At 34.1% G+C, this 20,817-nt stretch overlaps 1 protein-coding gene across 1 annotated transcript in view; it reads right to left on the reverse strand.

Moving 5' to 3' along the window:
* Nucleotides 1–7,914: 7,914 nt before the first annotated feature.
* Nucleotides 7,915–20,817, reverse strand: part of LOC114172219 (uncharacterized) — a 29,184-nt gene continuing 16,281 nt past the window's right edge. The window contains exon 4 of the transcript XR_014995511.1: nt 7,915–8,066. The gene's annotated coding sequence lies outside the window, so the exon portion shown is untranslated. The remainder of the gene's footprint in view (nt 8,067–20,817) is intronic.

The raw sequence follows: 20,817 nt of genomic DNA on the forward strand, positions 1-20,817 counted from the left end.
ATTTTATATCAATTTTGAAATTTTTGTTATTTTTACATCGTTTTCATAATTGTCCTAAAAAATAAATTGCGGACATAATTGTAATCTTGATTTCACCCTCAAACCAAGACATAACAAAGATGATTGAAAAATAGAGGAATTTTCCTCTTGCTTCCCCTCTCTCTCAAGGTTGATTGGAGGGAGAGGATGACTTCAAGTGAATTATCGTGTGAAGTTTGTGTGGCTCACTTTAAGTGGATTAAAGGTGAAAATGGATGGATTTAGAGTAAAGTTTGTTAAAGTTTGTGAGTGATTTGATGGATGCGATAGATTAAAAATTATATTTAAATGAGGGAAAAACAAGATTACCAAATTGTACTTTATTTTAAAAAAAAAATAAAAATTATCATTATATAAGTTTGATTTTCGTAGAAAAAAATATTAAAATTTATAAATGGAAATAAAATATTTTATTAAAACAATATTTAGAAAATAATGTAAGAAAAAATTTTATAATTAATAATTACTTGTTAAACCTTATTTTAGAACAATTTTAAAATTTTTGTCATTATTTTTTTTTGTAAAAATAATATTAAAAGTCATATTTTTACATCATTTTCATAATTAAGTTGAAAATAAATTGCGGACATAATTGTAATCTTGATATCACCCTCAAACCATGACATAACATAAATGATTTAAAAATAGAAGAATTTCCCTCTTCCTTCCCCTCTTTCTCCCTCAAGGTTGATTGGAGGGAGAGGGAGATGATCAATTCAAGTGGATTAGAGTTTCAAGTTTGTGTTGTTCACCTTAAGTAGATTAAAGGTGTAAGGGGGTGGATTTAGAGTAAAGTTTGTTAAAGTTTGTCAGTGATTTGATGGATGTGATAGATTAAAAATTATATTTAAAGCAAGGAAAAAAAAGATACCAAATTGTCCTTTATTTTAAAAATGGTTAAAAATTATCATTGTATAAGTTTGATTTGTTGTAGAAAAAAATATTAATATGTATCAATGAAAATAAAATATTTTCTTAAATCTTATTTTATAACAATTTTGAATATTTTCAGTATTAATTATTTTTGTAAAAATAATTTCCAGGGCCATATTTTTACATAATTTTCATAATTAAGTTGAAAAATAAATTGTGTACATAATTGTAATCTTGATATCACCCTCAAACTATTGCATAACGAAGATGATTGAAAAATAGAAAAATTTCCCTCTTCCTTCCTCTCTCTCCCTCAACGTTGATTGAAGGGAGGCGGAGATGGAGAGGATGAATTCGAGTGGATTAGAGTGTGAAGCCTGTCTTGTTCACTTTAAGGGGATTAAAGGTGAAAGTGAGTTTATTTAATGTAATGTTTGTTGAAGTTTGTGAGTGATTTGATGGATGTGATAGATTAAAAACTATAAATCAAGAAAAAACAAGATTACGAAATTATTCTTTATTTTAAATTTGATTAAAAATTATCATTGTCTAAGTTTGATTTGTTGTAGAAAAATATTAATATGTATAAATGAAAATAACATATTTTATTAAAAAATATTTATAAATTAATGTAATAAAAAAATTTATATAGAGTTTTATCTCTTCTACCTTAGTGAGTGTGATTCTCCTAGGTTCTTGAGTCAAGAATCCCTGAGTTTTATCAAAAGTCTTTTTTCCCTTTGTGTGTTTAAACTCTTAGGCTTATGTTCCATTTTTAGAAGTGTGACGTCTATCAATTTCCACTACATCTTCTTATCTATTTCCATTTTCTCGTTTTAAATAATTTCTCAAATTTCTTGCTTATTAGCATTCCAGCTTAGATAGATCCATAAAACGAATCCACCCCTCTGGATTCACATCATCTGGTTTTCAGAGCCTAGCTCACTAGATTTTGAATAGCAATGGAAGTTTATTATACAAGGTGTTTAATTGAAGGCAACCCATGTTTAGTTGCATTCGATTACGGAAGCGACAACAATGTTATGAGCCAAAGATTGGTGGAGAAACTCGAGTTGCCAAAAAGCCTTCATCCAAATCAAGCATGGATCAAATTCAGTACAGGGAAATGTGTGAAAGAAGTATTATGTGATATAGCTCCGATGGACTCTTCCCATCTTCTTTTGGGATGGGCATGACTTCGTTTTAAAACACTCAATCTTGATGAACGTTCCCTTTATTTAAGGCATGAGGGACAAAAAATGAAGTTAAAATTTATTACACCAACACAAGTCAGTAAGGATCAACATAGGCTGAAGGAGAAAATAGAAAAAGAAAGAATAGAAAAAGAAGCGACAAAAACTATAGAAGGAAGGGAAAATGAAGAAAAAGAAATGGAAGTAGAGAAAAAGATGATGGAAACTTTATTTGTTAATGTTTTTTCTTCTACAGTTTGTGATATCATTTTACAGGAACAAAAGGATAAGCAAGTGAATGAACACACCGGCTTCCATGTTTGAAAAGGAAGCTTGTTCACAATGCTTTATGATGTATTTGGTCCGCTGATGAGAACCAAATTCGTCAAACACAACGCATGGAATTATTTATTATTACATATCAAGGTGGGGTAGTGTTGGCAAGAGAGGTGCTGCACGAATTGCAACCACTGGAAATGAACAAATATGAATATGTTCAAGTTGAATTTGATCCTAGAGGAAGAGTATTAGTTTCAAGTTGTAGAAAAATAAAGTCCTTCACAAGATCATAGTAAACTTATATTACAACTAGTAGAAAAATAAATCCTTAAGATTTGGGACGAATCTTCTCGAAGAAGGGAGGGTATGATTTGAATCACATCACAGCTCAAATGGAGAAGGACTAATGCACCACTTTGCTGTAGTTATTTTTATTTTTTAAAGTTATTAGTTTGTTTAAATATGGTCCAATTCATTGTAAAATTGGCATACCAAATTGTGTTTTGGTTTAATAAACTAATAGGCTTTGCTTTAGTTTTATTTCAAGTTGTAATTATGACCCAATTGCAACTTAGTCATCAGCCTTTGGGAGACCAAAAGGATGCTTGGCTGAATTGTTTTTGGTGACTTTTAGGTTGCCATAATTTCAGTTACAATCAACCATTAAGTAGTAGGATCTTTAATAGTGTTAAGTGGGATATAATTTCAATATATGTGTCTTTTGTAATTCCAGTGGTTAAAGCTTCTATATAAGCTGAATCATTTTAATCAATGAAACAGGTTGGGTTTTATTCAGAAAATATTAGACTTTTATCTCTTCTATCTTAGTGAGAGTGATTCTCTTAAGTTCTTGAGTGATTCAAGAATCCCTGAGTTTTATCAACGATCTTTTTTCCCTTTGTGTGTTTAAACTATTAGGCTTATCTTCCATTCTCGGAAGTGTGACGTCTATCAATTTCCACTACATCTTCTTATCCCTTTCCATTTTCGCGTTTTAAATAATTTCTCAAATTTCTTTCTTATTAGTATTACAATCTAGATAGATCCATAAAACAAATCCACCCTTCTGGATTCACATCATTTGGTATTGATAGGCTAGCTCACTAGATTTGGAATAGCAATGGAAGTTTATTATACAAGGTGTTTAATCGAAGGCAACCCATGTTTAGTTGCAATCGATTACGAAAGCGATAACAATGTTGTGAGCCAAAGATTGGTGGAGAAGCTCGAGTTACGAATGAAGGATTGATCCCAACCAAGGATGGAGGCACATGCTTAAGAAGACTAAGCATGTTTAGAAAGGAAGTTCACTAATCCTTCATCCCTTTAATTTGTGTTTGTTATTTTTGATTCCCTAAGTTGACTTAGTTGAATCAACTTTAGTTGACTTATTGATCTTTGACTAGGTTTGACTTGTTCACTATAGTTGACTTGATTTAAGCCAACATGCTAATCTATGTTTATTTGCTTTGTAGGTTAATTAGGAGTAAGAAAGCAATGCTAGGTGGCGCATGGTGATTGGGGAGCATAAATGATGTGGAAGAGAGAGTAAAGCAAAGGCATACAACATAGAGTAAAAGACATGAAGCAAGTGTACCTATGTACCTTTGGTCTCCTTTGTTTTTAGCACACTTTGGCCACTTTTTGGAGACAGATGAGACACATTCTTTGTCTCCTTTTGTGCTAGAACGAAATTAGCCTTGCACATACCATAATTAGCTCTTTTGTCTCTCTCATTTTTTGTAACCTTATTTGACCTAGTTTCTAGAAGCTAGGGTTAGGTTTTTGTAGAGACATCCTGAGGTATCTTTTATTTGCTTAGAGGCCCTTAAACTCTTCTATATAAGGGGTGCTCCTAGACATGTAAAAGGGTTGAATACTTTGAATCTAAACACTTTTGTTTTCAACCTCTTTTTTTGTGAGCTATCCTTCCTCCCAAGGAGAGGAAAAACTCTTGCCTTATCTTGCTATGCAAGTGGCGGCACCATACACTTATCTCTAGAGCTTGGTTTGGCTTTGCCCCCTCTATGAGTGGCGTGTTCCACTTCCATCACCACTACTATCTTCTCTTCCATTTTATTTGTTCTTCTTTCAATGCATTTTCGTTTTTGGTTTTGTTCTTGCTATTTTCGTTTCTAAGCACCTTAAACTATCTCTTCTCCTATTGAACTCTTCGAAAGGAACCTTCACATCTAGATAGCTTGCTATCTTAATGTCCAGTGGGGATTTCCTTGAGTTTTATTTAAACAACTCCTCACCATATTCAATAATCTTAAAAACAAACAACATAATCCTTCATCAGTTACCAACAAGCTTTCATCTGAATCAAGTATGGATCAAATTCAGTACAGGACAATGTGTGAAAGAAGTATTATGTGATATTGCTCCCATGGACTCTTCCCATCTTCTTTTGGGATGGGCATGGCGTCGTTTGAAAACACTTAATTTTGATGAATGTTCCCTTTATTTGAGGCATGAGGGACATAAAATGAAGTTGAAATTTATGACACCAAGACAAGTTAGTAAGGATCAACATAGCCTGAAAGAGAAAATAGAAAAAAAGAATAGAAAAAGAAGCAATAGAAACTACAAAAGGAAGGGAAAATGAAGAAAAAGAAAAGGAACTAGAGGAAAAGATGATGGAAAATTTATTTGTCAATGTTTTTTCTTCTACAGTTTGTGATGTCATTTAACACGAACAAAAGGATAAGCAAGCGATTAAAACACACCAGCTTCCATGTTTGAAATGGAAGCTTGTTCACAATGCTTTATTATGCATTTGATCCGCTGATGAGAAGCAAATTCGTCAAACATAATGCTTGGAATTATTTATTGTTACATATCGAGGTAGGTGGGGTACTGTTGGCAAGAGAGGTGTTCCACAGATTGCAACCACTGGAAAGGAACAAATATGAATATATTCAAGTTGAATTTGATCATGGAGGAAGAGAATTAGTTTCAAGTTGTGGAAAAATAAAGTCTTTCATAAGATCATAATAAACTTATATTAAAACTAGTAGAAAAATAAAGCCTTAAGATTTGGGACAAATCTTCTCGAAGAAGGAGGGTATGATATGAATCACATGATTGCTCAAATGGAGAAGGACTAATGCACCACTTTGCTACAGTTATTTTTATTTTTATTTTTTAAAGTTATTAGTTTGTTTAAATATGGTCCAATTCATTATAAAATTGGCTTACCAAATTGTGTTTTGGTTTAATCAATTAATGGGCTTTGTTATAGTTTTATTTCAAGTTGTAATGATGACCCAATTGCAACTTAGGCATTTGCCTTTGCGAGACCAAGCGGATGCTTGGCTGAATTGTTTTTGGTTCTTTTGGGTTGCCATAATTTGAGTTACAATCAACCATTAGGTAGTAGGATCGTTAATAGTTTTAAGTGCGATGTAATTTCAATGTTTGTGTCTTTTGTAATACTAGTGGTTGAAGCTTCTATATAAGCTGAACCATTTTAATTAATGAAACAGGTAGAGTTTTATTCCGAAAATATTAGTTTTTTCTCTTCTATCTAACTAAGAGTGATTCTCCTAAGTTCTTGAGTGATTCAAGAATCCTTGAGTTTTATCAAAGGCCTTTCTTCCCTTTGTGTGTTTAAACTCTTAGGCTTATCTTCAATTCTTGGAAGTGTGACGTCTATCAATTTCCACTACATCTTCTTATCTATTTCTATTTTCTCGTTTTAAATAATTTCTCAAATTTCTTGCTTATTAGTATTACAATCTAGATAGATCCATAAAACAAATCCACCCTTCTGGATTCACATCATTTGGTATTGATAGGCTAGCTCACTAGATTTGGAATAGTAATGGAAGTTTATTATACAAGGTGTTTAATTGAAGGCAACCCATGTTTAGTTGCATTAGATTACGGAAGCGACAACATTGTTTTGAGCAAACGATTGGTGGAGAAACTCAAGTTACCAACAAGCTTTCATCCGAATCAAGCATGGATCAAATTCACTACCGAGAAATTTGTGATAAAAGTATTATGTGATATTGCTCCCATGGACTCCTCCCATCTTCTTTTGGGATGGGCATGTCTTCGTTTTAAAACACTAACACCAGTGCAGTAAGGGATTTTGGCCCTGATTGTTTTTGATATTCTGCCCTGGTTTTAGAACTAAGTCATATTGGGATGAGGCGAAAAGGGTTGTTTTTGGCCTCGGTTGTCAACCGAAGCCATAGAGGCATTTTTCTGCTCCGGTCATGCCTAAACCGAAGCCACAGATCTGCTTCCCAGCATTCCAAATCTGCTTCCCGACATTCCAGATCTGCTTCCCAGCGTTCCAAATTTGTCGGATGCGCGTTTTAGTTGGTTGCGTAAACATCGTTTATGCAGATCTGTGTTGATGATATAGTTGCAGGAGGTAGACTCTCTGGAGAGGCTTCGTGTGAACGTGGAAGAGTACTTTGTCAAAGGTGTTCGACTTCAGGCGCGATGGTGGGCTGCGTTTCGTTTGACTCCAGGCGCTGTAGTGGAGGTTTCGTTCTTCTCCTTCGAGGCATGGTGGACCTGCTGCGTTTTTCGTGGATGAGGTGCTGCAATGGCTTCGTGAATGGTGGCTGGTCTGATGGAGGTGCAGGTGGCTTGGAGAGAAATAGAGCGGTAGAAAGAAATGGATGAGGAGATGAAGGTGACAAAAACCCACGGACGACGAGGACAGCTGGTCGGCGACAGCGTCGAAACTGGTGGTGGCATATGGCGGCGCGACGTTCATGCAGAGAGAATTGGGAAAAACGATGAATAATGATCGGGGTTCGCGAATTTGGGATTTTAACAGGCTTTATGGCCTCGGTTATTCAAAGAACCGAGGCCTAAAGTGGCTCAATGGCCTTGGTGAAAGGGGACCCGAAGCCAAAAGAGGCGGCGCTGATGAAATTATTAAATTAGGGTTTCTGGGCAGGGTTATAGGCTTCAGTTCTATTTCAACTGAGGCCTAAAACAACCCAATATTGCCTCGGTGCAAAAGCACCCGAAGCCAAATGTGTTCTCGCTAGTGGCAATTTTAAAATTTTCATTTTTAGTCTGCCTAATAGGCTTCGGTTCTTAATGAACCGAGGTGTAAAACTGCCTACGGCATCGATTGTTTGTAGAACCAAAGCAATATAGGTTGATGAAATTGCAAAATTGTCACCGCCTCCTTATAGGCTTCGGTTCCGCCAAAACCGAAGCCTATAAGATGAGGTAAAATATCAAATCTCCACTAGTGTAAATCTTGATGAATGTTCCCTTTATTTGATGCACGAGGGACATAAAATGAAGTTGAAATTTATGACACCAAGATAAGTTAGTAAGGATTGACATAGGCTTAAGGAGAAAATAGAAAAAGAAAGAATAGAGAAAGAAGCAATAGAAATTGCAGAAGGAATGGAAAATGAAGAAAAAGAAAAGGAAGTAGGGAAAAAGATGATGGAAAATTTATTTGTCAATATTTTTTCTTTTATAGTTTGTTATGTCATTTTACAGGAACAAAGGGATAAGGAAGTGAATGAAACACACCAGCTTCCATGTTTCAAAAGAAAGCTTGTTCACAATACTTTATTATGCATTTGGTCCGCTGATGAGAAGCAAATTCGTCAAACCCAACGCATGGAATTATTTATTGTTACATATCAACGTGGGGTAGTGTTTGCAAGAGAGGTGCTCCACGGATTCCAACAACTGAAAAGGAACAAATATGAATATATTTAAGTTGAACTTGATCCTAGAGGAAGAGAATTAGTTTCAAGTTATGGAAAAATAAAGTCCTTCACAAGATCATAATAAACTTATATTAAAACTAGTAGAAAAATAAAGCCTTAATATTCGGGACGAATCTTCGAAGAAGGAGGGTATGATAAGAATTTGCATCATAACTCAAATGGAGAAGGACTAATGCACCATTTTGCTGCACTTATTTTTATTTTTATTTTTTAAAGTTATTAATTTGTTTAAATATTGTCCAACTCATTGTAAAATTGGCTTACCAAATTATGTTTTGGTTTAATGAATTAATGGGCTCTGGTTTAGTTTTATTTCAAGTTGTAATGATGACCCAATTACAACTAAGTCATCAGCCTTTGGGAGACTAAGAGGATTGATGACTACGTATTTTGCCCTCATTTAATGTTTAATTTTGGGTATTTAATTGAATTTTTGTGCTTAAAGATTGATATAATTGGGATTTCCTATAATTGGGTTTATTGAGCATGAGATACAAAAACATGTTAAAAATAGATTTTTAGTTGCATAAATGTTCTTTGAATATTTTGAGGTGTGTTAGTGCAGCTGCAGCTAAGTTGAACTCATGGAGATGTGGAAATAAATTGCTTAAAGCTTCATGACACCTTAAAGATAAATCCAAGAATAAGAAATTATCAAAATCACAAAAATCCAAGCCAAGCATTCCATGAAGATGGCAAGAAAAGCTTGAAAAAGTGAAGAAGTTTGGCTAAGCCAAGAAGAGAGTAACAAAAAATTGGACCTTGCAGTTTTCTTTATCTTTATGATAGAAGATAATTTGGGAAAAATATATTAGATATTGTATTTGATATTTTTAAATAATTATCTTGTTTAATTATATCATAAAATATTAAAATATAATAACTACCAAATCTTTTTAAATATGACTAGATCTTCTTGAATCTTTTTAGTTCCACAACAAACAAATATATCTTGAAGATATTGGATTATTTAGAAGATAATTTAAGGAGATTTGGAAACATCATGAATGCACGAGATACTGTTTTGGACTGCATTAAATTGATTTGGGTAACGTAAAATGAATTAATTAGACAAATCTACACCATTTAATCAACTGTTTCTGAAAATCAGTTTGTTGAATTATAAATACTGGACTTGTGTTGCTACATTTGCATCATACATCTCTTAGAAACAGCTACACCAACACTCATCATGCCTCGTCGTTCCCAAAGAGCTACCCAATCTAATGATGAGCACTCCACTCCTCCTACTCCAAGGTCTCCAAATCATGAAAGTCATGGAAGAATTGAAACATGGTTTGAGGATCATGAGGACAACATTCAAGTGTTCCTCATTGAGATGAACAAGAAGCAGATCAACATTCCTAAGGTGCAGAGGTTCTCATGGCTAAGGGTTGAAGGTTGAAGGCTTTGAGAGCCTATTTAACCAACTAAAGCATCAAAAGTTGAAGTCTTTCCTTCAAATTTCTGGGAAAATCTATCCAGACTTGGTAAAGGTGTTTTTCACTAAAGGTGAAATTGGGGTTAGTTCCAGAATTCAACAAGATGCAATACTATGGCCAATGCTTGAGAAATCCTATTCCTGAAATCAAACACTTCCATGTTTGTGGTCTCAAGGTGGATCAAAGGCTACTTGGTATGATTGTCACAAAAATCCTTGTTCCACGTGGTAGCAACCATTCAACATTGAATAAGGGAGATTTGATACTTATGTACTGCATTCAACACAACATTCAAGTGGACTGGATCTATGTGTTTCATGATCACATGCTCAAGGCCAAGAGGCTCATAGATTTTAGGCTTCCATATGTGGTTTTGGTGTCTAAATTCATTGAATACTTTGGTATTGATGTAGAGAATGCGCTAGAGGAGTCAACTGGACTATTGAACCATACCTCCAACCAAAATCTGCACAAAATGGGCTTTATCAAGGTGGGAAATAGATGGACAGTTGCTAGAGCTGTTGTTGGTGGTGCACATGACCATGAAGCCGGTGCAAGTGGTGCAAATCAAGAGGAAGAACCAACTGCTGGACCCATGGACTTGATTCCCAACAATCCTCTAGAGGATAGAGGCCCTATGTACTCAGATTTTGAGAGGATGGTGCTGAACCAGCTGCATGAGCTTAATGCGTCTCAACATGAACATCACAACTATTGCATATGAGAGGTTCAATGCATTGGATGGCCAAATCCATGATATGCATGATATGCTCCACTCATTCTAGACCAGAAATGACCCTTACGATGACTGAGTGTGGTGGTTGTTTAGGATCATGCATTGTATCCTTGTGTTTGTGATTTTTCAGTTTGAGTTCTGTCTGTTTCAGTTGGTTGTTTTTCATTTCAGTCGGCTGATTGTATCAGCTTTATGCATATGTTTTCTGTTTTCAGTTTTTGTTGGCTGTATTCTATTCCAGTATCAACCAAATGATATGCAATGCTTGTTATCTTTATGCATTTGTTCTGTTTGATGAATCCAAAGGGGGAGAAAAATTAGAACAATTGGAAAATGGATAATTGATCACATTAAAACTAAACATTAAAATTGGAATCAATAATCAAATCTGAATTTGAACCCATATTATTGATAGGGGGAGCATGATCACAGTTGTATACTTGCTAGCTTGTGTGTATTGCTGCTATAAAATGTTTTTTAGGTTCACAAGCTTCAAACTAAGGTGTTACTTCATCAATTGGTTTCCAACAAATGAAAGAAGCACTTTTGCAATGGAAGATAGAAGAAGATAGATGGAATAGAGGTTGGCTTCATCAAATCAGGTGGAGATTGTTGACATGAGAAGCCAAGGTGGTTTGCTTCTTGAAGATTTGATGAAGATTGAATGAAGCTCTTTTGAACTATCTTGAAGCCATAACCATTGAAATGAAGTCTACATTGATGAAGGAAAGGAGATTTGATGATATCCATGGTGATCAAGGCTGGAATGTGTGCTCTCCATCTAGTTACATCATTAAGAAAGTATACTTGTAGTTTGTAATTCATGTTGTAGACCTTAAAGCATTAATTAGATGTAGTTTGGTCTTTGTTGTGTTTTTAATCTGTTGAATGGTTTTCCAACAGGTTAAAATGTCTCTTTTAATCTGTTGAATGGTTTTTGAACAGGTTAAAAGGTTGACTGCAGTAGTCTTAAACTGCAACAAATTCAATCAATTGATTTAGTTTTTAATCCACTAATTTCACTTAAGTCAAGTGAAATCAACCGATTGATTTGAAAATCAACCTATTGAATTTTGTAACAGTTTGACTGTAAAAGCTGTGATTTTCGAAAGAGAGGTTTGTTGATCATTTTAGAGCACGATTTGGTTCTGGAAACTTGTGGAAACTCTCTCCTTCGTGATCATAGGTGTTGCAGCGGTTGAAGATTTATCTTGGATCAATTCTTGAAGCTTTTGGCCTGGTTTAAAGCTTGGAGAAAGTGGTTTGTGGTAGGCAAGGCTGTGCTACCACTAAGGTTTGATCTTTCTCAAGATTTGTGTGTGTGCCTGGTGGTTTTCCAGGTCTGCAAGAGGGTTCTTGCTGTGCTGGTGTGATTCTTGTGTGATTCAAAATTCTTTTGTGGTGTTTTTGCATATTTTGGAAGTGAAAGGGTGGATACTTTGTAAAACTTTTGAAATAGTGCAAAGTCAAGCTAAGGTTGCCTTGACAAACCAGATGTAGCTCAGGTTTGAGTAAACCAGTATAAAAATTTGTGGTGTCCTCTCTTCTCTAACCTTTCTCTCTTGCATTTTCACTTTAAAGTTTCAAGAACTTGTGCTTTAATCATCTTTTTCATGTTCTTGCATGTTTTCATAGCATCTGAAGCATTGAGCATGTTTGTATAATCATTTGGAACTGATCTTGATCATTCTTGAGCATTGTTTCTGGTTTAAAATTCAAATTTGCATTTCTGCATTTTTCCCAGTATTTTAGTCAACTGTTTTTTAGTTTCAATCGATTGATTATACCAGAAAAGAATCTGTTTAGTAAAATCAATCTATTAACTCTGTTTTTGATCGACTGAAAGTGTACAATTCAGTACTGTTTGCATCCTAACTTGGTGATCTATTTGATTCAATAAAAAGTGATTTTCAGCTTGCAAAAATACCCTAAAGTTTTAACTAGCCAATTCAACCCCCCCTTCTTGGCTTTTCAACCATTTCAAAACTAACAAGTACCTCACCCACAAATTAATAAAAATGGCAAAAGGAAAAATTGTTTATACATTATTGAAACTATGCTCCATTATTCTTTATACATTATTATTTCAAAAACCCAAAAATCCTAAAATTTTTCCTACCTTTGCCTTGGCCCCATTATAACCTGAAAAAGTCCTCATGATCTTTGAATGAATGTTTTCTAAAAGTTTGTGAACATCATAGTCTTGTTAAGTATTATGAGTGTTTACTTGTACGAGTATTTTGAGTGAAAACACAAGGCAAAACACTTGAGATAATTTTGGTGAGAAAATACACATTTAACTTGAGTGTTTTCTTTCATAATTGATTGTCTTGTGAATTCAAAAGATTAACTCATGTGTGAAAAATAGAATCTTTCCGTTTGTTTATGCATGGTAACTTGATTTCTAGAATATTGATTTGTCTCAAGTAAGGTTCATTCCTTTAATCCACTATTGATGTGAAATAAAATACCTCAGAACAAGTTTTGAAATCGCTCAATTTTTCCCAAGAGTGCAAAAGGATAAGTGTGTGGTTATGATGAGTGCGTATTTTTTCCCTCATTTAATGTTTAATTTTGGGTATTTAATTGAACTTTTGTACTTAAAGATTGATTTAATTGGGATTTCCTATAATTGGGTTTATTGAGCATGAGATACAAAAACATGTTAAAAATAGCTTTTTAGTTGCATAAATGTTCTTTGGTTATTTTGAGGTGTGCTAGTGCAGTTGCAGCTAAGTTGAACTCATAGAGGTGTGGAAATAAATTGCTTAAAGCTTCATGACACCTTAAAGATAAATCCAAGAATAAGAAATTATCAAAATCACAAAAATCCAAGCCAAGCATTCCATGAAGACAATAAGAAAAGCTTGAAAGAGTGAAGAAGTTTAGCTAAGCCAAGAAGAGAGTAACAAAAAATTGGACCTTGCAGTTTTCTTTATCTTTATGATAGAAGATAATTTGGGAAAAATATATCTTAGATATTATATTTGATATTTTTAAATAATTATCTTGTTTAATTATATCATAAAATATTAAAAGATAATAACTACCAAATCTTTTTAAATGTGACAAGATCTTCTTGAATCTTTCTAGTTCCACAACAAACAAATATATCTTGAAGATATTGGATTATTTAGAAGATAATTTAAGGAGATTTGGAAAATTAATACAAATATTAATTGGTGATAATTTATCATATATCTTTAATTAGTTAATTTAATTATATTACATATTGATATTATCAACCAACTATATTTGTCAAATAGTCTATATCTCTCCAAATATTTTTAAATATTTATCTTTATCTTTATTTTAAAATATATTTGAGAGATTTTAGCAACAGAAAAGCCCAATCCAAGTCCAAGGAATTTAGGAACCCTTAGGGGGGCCTAATTTCTTTCTCTCTCCTTTCTTCTTCTATTTTTATTTTATTTTGTGTTTCATTGAGTGATAAACTTCTTGGGTTGATTCTATTGTAATTTCATTATGGATTCTAAGGTTAGAATGAAATAATTTCTTTGTTCTTTTTATTATTGTTGAGGTTTTCATTCATCTATGTCTTTTATCTTTGAATCATGTAAAAGTAATGATTTTAAATGTATATGCATGTTAATCATATGAGTTCAAGGGTTTTTAAATTTAATTGAGACTTTACTTTGATTTTATTTGGAAACTTTCATGTGATTCAATGAGTTTTTAGAAATAATTGAGACATTACTTTGATTAAAGGTATTTATTCTAACTAAAATTAATTGGGATTTTACTTTGATTAATTAAGCTTTTTATTTGGTGAGGAGATAAAAGAATAGACATGATTAGACATAGTAAAATTTCATTGAGACTGTACTTTGATTGAATTTACTGTTGGTAATCTAAAAGTTCTCACTTTTAATTGAAACTTTACTTTGGTTAAAAGTGAGAACTCCAACAAATTAATTGAGACTTTACATTGATTAATTTCCAAATCTACAACAATAATTAATTGAGCAATAATCTTTAGATAACCGATGATGAATCTATTTTAAAAAAGCAATGGAATCAATCTATTTTCTTTACTACTATTTTTATCTCTTTTTATCTTTTCTATTTCTTTCTTGTTTATCTCAATCCTCCCATATTTTTATTATTTTATTTGACTAACCGTTTTGTATAGATTTTATAAGAAATAACTTGTTAAAAATCAATTTCGTGTTCGTTGGGAGACGACTTTGGGTTACTTTACCCTTTCTATTTTGTTGACTACTTTCTTAACAATATTGAATTTGTTATAGATAGGTAGTATTAATTTGATCGCGTCAACGACAACGTTATCAAGGATGCTTGGCTAAATTGTTTTTGGTGACTTTTGGGTTGCCATAATTTCAGTTATAATCAGCCATTAAGTTGTAATATCATTAATAGTTTTAAGTGGGATGTAATTTCAACATATGTGTCTTTTCTAATTCTAGTGGTTAAAGCTTCTATATTAGCTGAACCATTTTCATCAATGAAACAGGTTAAGTTTTATTCAGAAAATATTACAATTTTTTCTTTTCTATCTTAGTGAGAGTGATGTTCCTAAGTTCTTGAGTGATTCAAGAATCCCTGACTTTTATCAAAGGTCTTCTTCCCTTTGTGTGTATAAACTCTTAGGCTTATGTTCCATTCTTGGAAGTGTGACGTCTATAAATTTCCACTACACCTTCTTTTCTATTTCCATTTTCTCGTTTTAAATAATATCTCATATTTATTGCTTATTAGCATTCCAACCTAGATAGATCCATAAAACAAATTCACTCCTCTAGATTCACATCGTTTGGTATTCAGAGCCAGACTCACTAGATTTGGAATAGCAATGGAAGTTTATTATACAAGGTGTTTAATCGAAGGCAACCCATGTTTAGTTGCATTCGGTTATAGAAGCGACAACAATGTTGTGAGCCAAAGATTGGTGGAGAAACTCAAGTTACCAACAAGCTTTCATCCAAATCGAGCATGGATCAAATTCAGTACAGGGCAATGTGTGAAAGAAATATTATGTGATATTGCTCCCATGGACTCTTCCCATCGTCTTTTGGGATGGGCATGGCTTCGTTTTAAAACGCTCGATCTTGATGAACGTTCCCTTTATTTGAGGCATGAGGGACATAAAATGAAGTTGAAATTTATGACACCAAGACAAGTCAGTAAGAATCAACATAGGCTGAAGGAGAAAATAGAAAAAGAAACAATAGAAACTGCAAAAGCAAGGGAAAATAAGGGAAAAGAAAAGGAAGTAGAGAAAAAGCTGATGGAAAATTTATTTGTCAATGATTTCTCTTCAACAGTTTGTGATGTCATTTTACATGAACAAAAGGATAAGCAAGTGAACGAAACACACCATCTTCCATCTTTGAAAAGGAAGCTTGTTCATAATGCTTTATTATGCATTTGGTCCGCTGATGAGAAGGAAATTCGTCAAACACAACGCATGAAATTATTTATTGTTACATATCAAGATGGGGTAGTGTTGGCAAGAAAGGTGCTCCACGAATTTTAACCATTGGAAACGAATAAACACGAGTTTCAAGTTGTTGAAAAGTAAAGTTTTTCACATCATAAGAAACTTATATTAAAACTAGTAGAAAAATAAAGCCTTAAGATTCGGGACAAATGTTCTCGAAGAATGAGGGTATGATATGAATCGCATCATAGCTCAAATGGAGAAGCACTAATGCACGACTTTGCTGCAGTTATTTATATTTTTTAAAGTAAATAGTTTGTTTAAATATGGTCCAATTCATTGTAAAAATGGCTTACCAAATTATGTTTTCGTTTAATCAATTAATGGGCTCTGGTTTAGTTTTATTTCAAGTTGTAATGATGACCCAATTGCAACTTAGTCATCAACCTTTGGAGAACAAGAGGATGCTTGGCTGGATTGTTTTTGGTGACTTTTGGGTTGCCATAATTTTAGTTACAATCAGCCATTAAGTTGTAATATCATTAATAGTTTTAAGTCGGATGTACTTTCAACATATGTGTCTTTGGTAATTGCAGTGGTTAAAGCTTCTATATGAGCTGCACCATTTCCATCAATGAAACAGGTTGAGTTTTCTTCAAAATTTTATCTCTTCTATCTTAGTGAGAGTAATGTTCCTAAAGTCATGAGTGATTAAGGAATCCCTGAGTTTTATCAAAGGTTTTTTTCCCTTTGTGTGTTTAAACTCTTAGGCTTATGTTCCATTCTTGGAAGTGCGACGTCTATCAATTTCCACTACATCTTCTTTTCTATTTCCATTTTCTTGTTTTAAATAATTTCTGAAATTTCTTGCTTATTAGCATTCCAACCTAGATAGATCCATAAAACGAATTCACTCCTCAGGATTCACATCATTTGGTATTCAGAGCCTAGCTCCTTAGATTTGGAATAGCAATGGAAGTTTATTATACAAGGTGTTTAATCGAAGGCAATCCATGTTAAGTTGCATTCGATTATAGAAGCGACAACAATGTTGTGAGCCAAAGATTGGTGGAGAAACTCAAGTTACCAACAAGCTTTCATCCAAATCGAGCATGAATCAAATTCAGTACAAGGCAATGTGTGAAAGAAGTATTATGTGATATTGCTCCCATGGACTCTTCCCATCATCTTTTTGGATAGGCAAGGCTTCGTTATAAAATGCTCAATCTTGATGAACGTTCACTTTATTTGAGGCATCAGGGACATAAAATGAAGTTGAAATTTATGACACTAAGACAAGTCAGTAAGGATCAACATAGGCTAAAGGACAAAATAGAAAAAGAAAGAATAGAAAAAGAAGCAATAGAAACTGCATAAGCAAGGGAAAATGAAGAAAAAGAAAAGGAAGTAGAGAAAAAGATGATGGAAAATATATTTGTGAATGTTTTTTCGTCAACAGTTTATGATGTCATTTTACAAGAACAAAAGGATAAGCAAATGAATGAAACACACCAGCTTCCATGTTTGAAAAGAAAGCTTGTTCACAATGCTTTATTATGCATTTGGTCTGCTGATGATAAGAAAAATAGTCCAACACAACGAATGGAATTATTTATTGTTACATATCAAAGGGGTATTGCTGGCAAGAGAGGTGCTCCACGGATTGCAACCACTAGAAAGGAACAAATATGAATATATTAAAGCTGAATTTGATCCTGGAGGAAGAGAATTAGTTTGAAGTTGTTGAAAAGTAAAGTTCTTCACAAGATCACAAGAAACTTATATTAAAACTAGATAAAAATAAAGCCTTAATATTCGGGACGAATCTTCTCGAAGAAGGAGGGTATGATAGGAATCGCATCATAGCTCAAATGGAGAAGGACTAATTGAATCATAGTTTGTTTAAATATGTTCCAATTCATTGTAAAATTGGCTTACCAAATTATGTTTTCATTTAATCATTTAATCAATTTATGTGTCTTTTATAATTTCAGTGGATAAAGCTTCTATATGAGCTAAACCATTTTCATCAATGAAACAGGGTGAGTTTTATTCAAAACATATTAGGATTTTATCTCTTCTATCTTAGTGAGAGTGATGCTCCTAATTTCTTGAGTGATTTAAGAATCCTTGAGTTTTATCAAAGGTCATTTTCCCTTTGTGTGTTTCAACTCTTAAGGTTATCTTCCATTCTTGGACGTGTGACATCTATGAATTTACACTACATTTTCTTTTCTATTTCCTTTTTCTCATTTTAAATAATTTCTCAAATTTCTTGCTTATTAGCATTCCAACCTAGATAGATCTATGAAACGAATTCACCCCTCTAGATTCATCATTTGGTATTCAGAGCCTAGCTCACTAGAGTTGGAATAGCAATAGAAATTTATTATACAAGGTGTTTAATCGAAGGCAAGCCATGTTTAGTTGCATTCGATTACATAAGCGACATCAATGTTGTGAGCCAAAGATTGGTGGAGAAACTCAATTTACCAACAAGCTTTCATCCAAATCGAGCATGGATCAAATTCAGTACAAGGCAATGTGTGAAAGAAGTATTATGTGATATTGCTCCCATGGACTCTTCCTATCATCTTTTGGGATGGGCATCGCTTCGTTTTAAAACGCTCGATTTTGATGATTGTTCCCTTTATTTGAGGCATGAGGGACATAAAATGAAGTTGAAATTTATGACACCAAGACAAGTTAGTAAGGATCAACATATCCTAAAGGAGAAAATAGAAAAAGAAAAAATAGAAAAAGAAACAATAGAAATTGCAGAAGCAAGGGAAAATGAAGAAAAAGAAAAGGAAGTAGAGAAAAAGATGATGGAAAATTTATTTGTCAATGTTTTCTCTTCTACAGTTTGTGATGTCATTTTACAGGAACAAAAGGATAAGCAAGTGAATGAAACACACCAGCTTCCATGTATGAAAAGGAAGCTTGTTCACAATGCTTTATTATGCATTTGGTCCACTGATGAGAACCAAATTCCACAAAAACAACGCATGGAATTATTTATTATTACATATCAAGGTGGGATAGTGTTGGCTAGAGAGGTGCTCCACGGATTGTAACCACTGGAAAGGAACAAATTTGAATATATTCAAGTTGAATTTGATCTTGGAGGAAGAGAATTAGTTTCAAGTTGGGGAAAAATAAAGTCCTTCACAAGATCATAATAAAGTTATATTGAAAGTAGTAGAAAAATAAAGCCTTAAGATTCAGAACGAATCTTCTTGAAGAAGGAGGGTATGATATGAATCACATCACAACTCAAATGGAGAAGGACTAATGCACCACTTTGCTGCAGTTATTTTTATTTTTATTTTTTAAAGTTATTAGTTTGTTTGAAGATGGTCCAATTTGTAAGACCCGTGGAAATTAATTAATTAATTAATTAATTAATGCGGGTGGTGGGAACTTTGATGACATTAAATGTTAATTGGTATGACGTGGAAAAGTACTAGCTTTAATGGTTGAGAGTACTTGGTTGTGTGAGAGGATTGGGGTTTTAGTCCTATGTATTCCAATTGTGTGTATTTGATTTATTATTATTTTGATAATATACTTGAATTTGTTGAGTGATAGTATAATCATAGGATTATGATAATTATCACTAAATATGGGTTGGTTGGATTGTTGTGTATTGAATTGGCGTTAGTATGGTCACGGGTTCAAACCTTGATGGACTTGAATTAAACCTTTTCTTTTTGCTAAATTTATCTTGGGAATGAATGTGGAAGGGCAAAGGAAAACCTAGTGTAAGGAGCAGCCAAGGGAGCTAGAAAAATAGTATAAAACCTTAATAAAATGACATTAAGTAGGTAGAAAAGGTAAATTTTCGTTTTGCTCTATTTACCTCTCATTAAGGCCATTTTAGTGATAAAGGAAGGGAGAGAAAAGGGTTGTTTTGGGGCTGTCTTTGTGGCGTAGAAATCAGAGCACAAATTCTGAGAGTGTGAGGAGAGAATTGAGTATTATTGGGAGTAGACTTGAGAGGAAGAACTAGGCGGACTTGTGAATTGGAGAAGAACCCTAAAAGGCTACAAACTTTGTGCAAGGATTCCAGGTTAGGGGAAGCTGTTTTTACATGTCTATATAGTATGTGATATGATTCTGCGTTTCGCTATTCTTAATTGGTTCCTGTGGGTTGGGAATTTCGTGTGTGTGTAATAAGAGTGAGAATTGGTTGTTTATTGTTGGTTGCAAAACCTTTTTTTCGCCTTATATGATTTAGGGATGAGGGCTTGGGTATTGAATTGTTATTGTCGATTGAATCTTGACTTTTGGTAGTTTAAATGGATATAATGCATGTTTATGTGGTTTAATTGTTGATAGGGATTGAATGGGACTGATTAAATTGTATGTTGGCATGGTTTAGGGTGATTTATGCGTAGACAGGGGAGAACCTCTACAAATTTTGCCCAAGTGAGTCCCCCTCGCCTAAGCGAAACTTGTAGAAACTCGTTCCTGATTTTTCATCGAGCGTCTCGCTCAGACGACCCATTTTTGTGTTGAGCAACACATTCTCTCGCCCAGGCGAGAATGGCTCGCATAAGCGATGTCGCGATGAGACACGTTGCGTTTTACATGTGAATCCTCGTCCAGGCAAGGTGTGGTGTGTTGAGCGAGTGAGGGTCTCACTTAGGCGAGAGGGTCTTGCCTAAGCGAGAGATCGTGGTGAGCCCTGTTTCACACTCGCTCAAGCGAGGAAGTCCAGCTTGAGCGAGAGAGATGCACTCGTTTGAGCGAAGATCCTGACTTATGCAAGAACGGTGAGAATTCATGCTTGTGTGTACTGTTCGAACTGGTTTGCTTGGTGTTCCCTAAACTAGGGGAATTATATGCATGTGTTTGTGTTGTTCGAGCTTGAGGGACTAAGTCCATAGGATCTGAGATGTGCTTGGCTTGAGTCGCGAGCAAGAAGTTCGTGATGGGTGGAGTGCATGCGGAACGTGAACGATCTAGTTCATCGGAGGTACTCTCGTTGGGATGAGTGAGCGAGGGAGTTCATCTCATGCTCAACTTGAGAATGCTATGAGCGAGGGAGTTCATCGTAGGAAAGGCAGGTATGCATGTCCGGGTCTGAGCGAGGAGTTTGGATGAC

The sequence above is a fragment of the Vigna unguiculata genome, chromosome 6, assembly GCF_037176805.1.
Source record: "Vigna unguiculata cultivar grain cowpea cultivar isolate G323 ecotype 2 chromosome 6, ASM3717680v1, whole genome shotgun sequence".
In the NCBI taxonomy this organism is placed as follows: domain Eukaryota; kingdom Viridiplantae; phylum Streptophyta; class Magnoliopsida; order Fabales; family Fabaceae; genus Vigna; species Vigna unguiculata.